The sequence below is a fragment of the Octodon degus genome, unplaced genomic scaffold (assembly GCF_000260255.1).
Source record: "Octodon degus isolate 3935 unplaced genomic scaffold, OctDeg1.0 scaffold00093, whole genome shotgun sequence".
In the NCBI taxonomy this organism is placed as follows: Eukaryota; Metazoa; Chordata; class Mammalia; order Rodentia; family Octodontidae; genus Octodon; species Octodon degus.
The window spans coordinates 2,071,470-2,079,049 of record NW_004524669.1 but is presented as its reverse complement, the minus strand read 5'-3'; the positions used below and the strand labels follow the sequence as shown (position 1 = coordinate 2,079,049).

General features: G+C 45.5%; 1 pseudogene; it reads right to left on the bottom strand.

Annotated features, from left to right (window-relative positions):
• Window positions 1–5,401: 5,401 nt before the first annotated feature.
• LOC101559716 lies at window positions 5,402–6,133 on the bottom strand (annotated as a pseudogene).
• Between the last annotated feature and the right edge of the window lie 1,447 nt (window positions 6,134–7,580).

Below are 7,580 nucleotides of genomic sequence, written 5' to 3'. Positions count from 1 at the left end.
TTTTTTTTTTTTTTTTTTTTTGAGACAGGGTTGCACTGTGTAGGCTTGCGATCCTTTTGCCTCAGCCTCCCTATATTATACATTCTACTAAAGGATGAATTTTATGACATATGAACTAGGTCTTATTAAAAAGGGTAATTCATTGTTATTGTGCTTATTTGGAAATAATTAAAAAGAGAAAGGAAGAAGCACTCCTCATGCTCCCACCTGGATGATGCCCACGTAGGAGTATGAGGGGGAAGGACATTCAGGCCTGCAGAGGGCCCGAAGACCAGCTCTGCCCAGGGCAGGATGAGGTGGGACCTGGAAGCATCTGGAGCACTTCAGCTGGCGTTATTAAGAGGTCATTACCTTGAGGACATGAGCAAGACTCTGTCCTTGCCCTGGTCAAGTTAAGACATGATTTATAATAAATCTGTCTGTCCAAAACTGAAGCTGCCTACCTAGTAGGGTAACAGCCAGCATTTCCTAATGCTTTCTTTGGCCCTGTGTCAGGTGCCCAGGCTCTCTGGCCCATAGAATCTTCTGAACAACCCTGGGTGGAGGTTGCCAACATCAAGACTCCTGAGGGAGGTTAGCAACTGGCCTAGGGGTCCTGGGGTGGAAGGGCTGCAGCTTCCTCCAGAGAGCGGCTGGCTTCCGGAGCATGTGTCACAGCCGCCTTTGTCAGCAAAGGCACAAGCATGTGCTCACCTCCTCGACAAAGGGAGAACTGTGGGGCAGGCACTGGGCTGGGTGCCAAGGACACAGTGATGACTCGGCAGGGCCCAACCTCCAGCAGTGCCAAGACTGAGGCAGGAAGCAGGGATGGACATGGACCGTCCTCACTGCACAAACAGAACCCCGGGAGGGCTGCGAGGCACAGCTGAACTTTGTCCATGAGGAAAGGATGGGGAGCCGTAGAATGGCACCTAACATGGGAAAGCCCATAGTGTCAGCTGCTGCTATTCTAAGGCTGCAGAACTTGGAAACTTCATTGTTTCTTCCCAGAAGGACCTAGGAAGGGCAGTGCTTTACCAAGCAGGGCTCAGCCCTGGTTCCGTGGATCCTAAAGTTTGTAAAGTTTGAGGGATGCCCTTTAAGAAGCAGGCTGCAGCCGGGCATGCTGGTGCACACCTGTGATTCCAGCTGCTCAGTAGGCTGAGGCAGGAGTATCAAGAGCTCTGGATCAGCCTGGGAAACCCAGCGAGACCCTGTCTCAGAATGAAAAAGGAAGAGCTGGGGCCACAGGCTAGTGGTAGAGCATCTCTGGCTTCCATATCAGGTACCATTATAAAGATTACAAATTATGAAATTTACTGAAATACGTTGCTTTTTTTTTTTTTTTTTTTTTCAGTACCAGGGATCAAACTCAGGACCTTGTGCTTGTCAGGCAAGGACTTATTCCACTGAGCTCTCTCCCTGGCCCTTGAAATACATTGCTATGTGAATGTACACCTAGGGTCTCTTCCAACATCCCAGGTCCTGGAAGGCCTCATGCAGGCCTGGGGCCCTGGAGCTCAGCCTCGGGAGCCCCAAGACCAAGCACCTGGGCGACAGTGGGGCCTGGAATGTCTGCTACCCAAGCTGCACACCAGCCACCAGCTGCTGAAGTCCCTTCTGAGACTGAGTTTGTGTGTCCCATGAGCATTAGAGGGCCCTGTGGCAGCACCTATACCCACAAGATAAAGTGCCCCTTTTCTTTTTTTGGTAAATGCAAAAAAAAAAAAAACAAAACAAAAAAACAACCACTTCATTTTAATGTCATTAGTATGTTTGTGATACACACTCAGTACATTCTCTGGGAATCCCCGGCACATGTGCGTACCTCTTCACTTTGATCCTTTCTTCTTCCTCTTCCCTCTTTCTTCCTGTTTCCCTCTACCCCCAGGTCTCCTTCCCATTTTCCACAGTCTGGTCCCTTGTTCCCTATCATCTACTTTTTATTTTGTTCTTTGAATTATTTATTGTTAGACGATGACCCTCAGGCATGGAGGGTACAGCCTGGTCTGGAGCCTGACATCCACGCTCAGGACCAACACCCGGCAGGCCCCAGGTGGTGTAGCTGGCCCCACGCTGGGCGACCTGAAGCACAAAAATGCAGAATCCCTGGGAAGGTCTCAGGGTCGTACTCCTACCTGGGGTGAGACAAACACTGGTTCCAGGCTGCGGAACAGGAGGGATTTGACAGCAGAACTGATTGCAAGGAGCGTGGGTGCACCTGTAATCCCAGCTCCTCGAGAGGCTTGGGAGAAAGAATCCCCAGAGCCCAGAAATCTGACACCAGCCTAGGTAACACAGTGCGATTCCATCTCAAAAAATAAATAAATGAACATAAAATAAGGAAACTAACTCAATATGGAAACCTTTCATCCTGAAAATGAGTAAATTCTTAGCTGGATGTGGTGGCACATGTCTGTAATCCCAGCACACTCACTGTGCTTCATAGTGCGTTGAAAACCAGTCTGGACTGCATGGTAAGACCTTGACTCAAAAAACCCTAAATAAATGAATGAATGAATAATCAAAATAGAGTATAAGGGCATTCTGACTTCAGAAAGTTCAAGAAGTGCTGTTCTACAAATCTAGATATTGTTTTAAAACTTTTTCATCATGTAAGAGATATCAGTTTATAGGATGAAATGACATAGTTTTGTAATCTTTTTAGGGGGTGGGTACTGGGAATTGAACTCAGGGCCTAGACTTACCAGGCAGGCACTGTGCCTCTGAGCTACATCCCTGGCCCTGTGGTTATTTTTTGTGACATCAATAATTTGTCACATCCCAACCATTATTTTGTTTGTATAATACACATAAAATCTCTAGTTTTGCATTCAAGTATTACTTCCAGAATTATATTGACAAATTGAAATTCATTTAAAAAAAAAAAAGCCAAGGGCTATAATGACTCAAGAAAGGGTGTCTAATTTGGCTTGACTGTCAACAGAACCCAAATTATGTAAAAATCTTGATTATAATTATATAATTAGTGGCTTTGTTATGACAAAGGCAGGGAAAACAAATTTCCTTGAATAAACAAACACGTAATAGTTTATGAATTATGTATGTGTCTATTACTCAACAGAACCTTGCAGCTCATCATATGTAATAAGAATTAAATTTAGTCTTTTGATGTTTGATCACCCTTCAGGTAGATAAACACCCTAGCTTCATCTGGGCACGGTAGGGCATGCTTGTAATCCTAGCACTCGGGAGGCTGAGACAGGAGATTGCTGCAAATTCAAGACCAGCCAGGGATAATAGTGAGTTCAAAGCCAGCCTGAATTACAGAGCAAGATCCTGTCTCAAACAAACAAACAAACAAGCAAAAAATTTTTTTAAATCCATAACTTCATTCACTTTTCAATTTTGTCATTATGAAAGTGTATGGTCAGCCAGTTGTGGTGGAGAATACCGGCAGTCCCAGCACCAGGAGGCTGAAGCCAGAAGATCAATGTGAGTTTGAGGCCAACGTGGGCTACGAAGTGAGTTCAAAGCCAGCCTGAACTTCATAGCAAAACTCTGTCTCAAAAAGACAACAACAAAAAAGTATATTTTATATACTATATACTACAGGTATATTTTATATACTATATATTACAAGGTAGTTGTATAGATATATTTTATTTAACACTTTTATAAGCAGAATTGCTAACTTTTCAATCATGGTATGAGAATTTGTGCGGGTCTTACAGGAGTTAAGGCTAAGCCTGGTACTATACAGAGAGCTGTTATCTTTCACAGAAGTGGACAAGAGTTTCCAGAATGTTCAGCTCCTACATAGGCTACTTCTTACTCAAGCTGTCAGTTCTGCCATCAAGAGAGGAAGTTGAGAATATATAGCACATCTTAAAATTTGGAGGGTGGTCATTGCCTTTACCATGGCCCTGGAAGGGCCTGAGGAAGGTGGAAAGTCACAATCCCAGCACATAGGAGGAACTCCTGCGGAGAGTGGAGAGTCGACCAACACTTTACCTGAGCATAGACCAGGGCTGGCGCCCCTGTGGGCTTACTCATCCTGAGCCACAACATCGCCACAACACTGCCAAGATGAATGTGAGGTCCTAATGGAGAAGAAATTGCCCTGCCCAGGCAGGCCCATCCTCAGGGGTAGTCAACCCCCTCCCTGCAGGAGGCTGATGTCTTGGGCTGTGCCTGTCTCAGGGAGCCCCAGGCCTGAGGTTCTAAGTGGCTTGGCAGGTGGGGCTCACAAAGTTTGGCTTGCTCAGTTACAGTTTCCCAACCTAGGCCAAGCCAGGAAATCTGGGTCAGAAGGCCTTGTTCACAGCTTGGCTGTCCTCCTGGCCCTGTAATCATTTTCTGAAGAAAAGGGAAAGGCAGAAAATGGGGGGTAGAGGTGCATGTGGAGGGGTGACAGAACATGGGAGGCCAGTGCAGTGTCTGAGATTGCAGAAAGAGGCCTCCAGGGGAAGCTCTGCCCCCTCACTTGATCCCAAAAGATCCCCAGTCTGCCTCACTCTCCCTCCTAGCCTAGAAGGGAGGATGGAAAAACAGAACAAAGAGTGATCTTGTCAACTTTTTCTGTCCCTTCTACTTAAGTAGGGGTATAGAGCACACATCAGTTGAGAATTACAGAGCCAGAGACCAGGGGTCTTCCTCTTCCTCTATCTGCTTCTCCTCCTCTCTGCCATAGGCAGCCACATTGGGTGCTGCCCTGGGGTCAAAAGGTAATGCCAGTCCCTAACCTCCAGGTATCTCGGGTCAGGAAGCTTAGAGAATATATGTGCCAGTCCCCACCCAGTATGAAACTCAGAAATATTCAAGAGCTGACTGGACCACACCAGGATGGGGGGGGGCACAGTGATTGTATAGGGCCCAGCCCTCAGAGTGCCAGGTGATGGAGCACTGGGGTGTGGTGGGTGAGGCCAGAGACCAAGGTTACACCTTGTTGTGGATTTTGCTCTTATGAAGCCAACTCCTTGACAGACCTTGTTCCAGAAAAATTTTCCCTTTCTTCAAAGCACTTACCATATTTTTAACCAATATACACTCATTGAACATCTACTGCATACCTGGCACTGAGGATGTCAGAGATGGAAACAATTCTAAGGAGCTTCTAGTAGATGTAAAAGTCACCTGTGCACACAGATTAAGTACTAATTACAGATAGGAATAAATCATATAACTTCTGGATGGCCTGAGTGTTCTCCTTTACAAATTAAGCAAGGATTGACTGTCTATAACTTACACCCTACTAGCTTCCAAAGGATTTTTTTAAATAGTGTTCAAAACCCCACATACTTACAGTAACTTTGTTAAACTAGAATTAGAAAACTAAAAATCATGTGGAAGAAAAGAAACTAATTAAAAGTAACAGGAAAAGTGGAAGAGAGCTAAAATGAGGTTTTGGTTTTTTGGGTTTTTTTTTTCCTGAGCCAACAAGTCTTTACTAAAGGGTTGCAGTTACTGGGAGGAGACCATGATGCTGGACACACTGTCAAAGTCAATCTTCTCCATGATGTTCTTGGGCTTGATGCTCTCCTCCTGGCTGCAGATGAAAATCTGCCCCGACTCGCCTGCACTCCAGCCATATTTGCTCATCCGCACCTTCAGCTGGCTGTCTGACAGATCTGAAGCATCTCAGCCAGCAGCCAGCAGTCTATGTGCTGGTATGTGATGCCCACGATGTGGCAGATAAATTTCCGAACAGAGTCTTCAAAGCCAGTTATACCTTCCAAGAGGTCCATGTTTTCATCCAGGGCTTGCCAGAAAGCCTGGAAGTGACAGGTCTCCAGCAGGTCCCCAAATTACAAATCTGACAAATAGGTTGCTCTTCTTGATGTGCCTGGTGGATCATGCACTTGCACAGGGTGAAGTCGGTGTGGGGCAGGTTGGTGAGGGCCTTTAGCAGGATCTGGGCAGTGACTGGTCTGAAAGAAGGCTGGGTTGAACTGATACAGCTTTAGGACAACCAGGTTGGCTTCCAGATCTCAGACATTCTCCTTGGTCTGCATCTCCACATAGCACTCCAGGGTGGCCAGGTTCTCAGGACCGTACCTCTGGGCAAGTCCAGAAATCCTGGCCACCCCTTGCTTCTTCTCCCCTCTTCTCCACCCCTCCGACCGAGCTCAGATCTGTCAATACCCTTGAGCAGCTTGCCCACATTGGCTCTCATCTGCTCAAACATCGCCATGACTACTGCCTCCTTCCAACACCAGGAATAGGATCTAAAATGAGTTTAGACGAGGTTGAGAAATCAAATGCCATCTTCTCTTGTTATGTTCTTACTTGGCCAGAACAGAATGACTTATATAACTACCATCGTGTAGTAAAATGAAATGTGTCAGGTCTTTATCTACTGTATTACCACTATACTTTATATTACTTACCAAAAGAAGGACCAACAAAATAAATGATCTATAATATTATTTTCAGGAAAATTTTCTCTCTGGTGCAGACCTGATACATTTCTTTCTTTCTTTCTTTCTTTTTTTTTTTTTGCAGAACCGGGGATTGAACTCAGGCCCTTGCACTTGCCAGGCAGGCACTTAGACTGCCAAGCTATCTTCCCAGCCTACTTTGACTATTTTTTAAAACTATATCAACAGCCTCATCTATATGACAGTACCCCAAAGAGATAGCTATTGTGAAAATTAAATGAAACAGTCTATTACTACAGTGGTGTCTAGCAATTAGTAAATGATCTTTAAGTCAGCACTTACAGTGATTAGTATTTTTCTTATTATTATGAGTTTCTTGTAAATTAAAGAAACAATCCTTTGTCATATGTTTTATCAGTAACTAGAGTTTTAGGAGGATGATACTGGGGATGGAACCCAAGACCTCACACATGCTAGGCAAGCTCTTTACCACTGAGCAACATTCCTGGCCACTTGAAAAAAAAAGTAGATGGAAATTTCCATATAAAAGTTAAAAAATAAAAGGTTATGCAGTTTACTGCTTGAGTCCCAGGGGCCTGGGGACCAACTGCATGCCATAGCAGGAAAGAGGGAGGCGTCAGAGGGACTTCTGATTGAGGGACAGTGGGTGGGTGGCTCAGGTCCCTGAGAAAGAGGGCCCCACATGAGCGCTACCTCCAGGGTCCCAGGTCCACCAGAGAGAGGAAGGCCTGGGAAGGACTGCAAAGCCCTGCTCCAGAGGTAGGATGCAACTGTGAGACACACACACACACACACACACACACACACACACACACACTATCCCATAATGCAAACACACACAGGAAAGATCAAATTAGGCTTGGAGGTAAGGTGATGCTGGATTCAAATCTGCCCCACCACTTATCCTCGGGGACTGACAAGGCACTTGACCTGCAGTCTCCTAAGGAGTGAACTTGCAGGATTTTTTCTTTGACAATTCAGTGGTGAGGACACATCAGAAGGCACTTTGGGTTACCCTGAGTCAGTCATGGTGAACCTACAGTATGCGTGTCCTGGTGGGCTGTTTGTGTCACTGAAAGCTCTAAAAGGCTTGCTATCACTGTCCCACGTCCACTTCTGCTCCTGCCTCAGTGTCCTAAATGTCTGGGTCTTTGATACTTCTTCTTCTTCTTCTTCTTCTTCTTCTTCTTCTTCTTCTTCTTCTTCTTCTTCTTCTTCTTCTTCTTCTTCTTCTTCTTC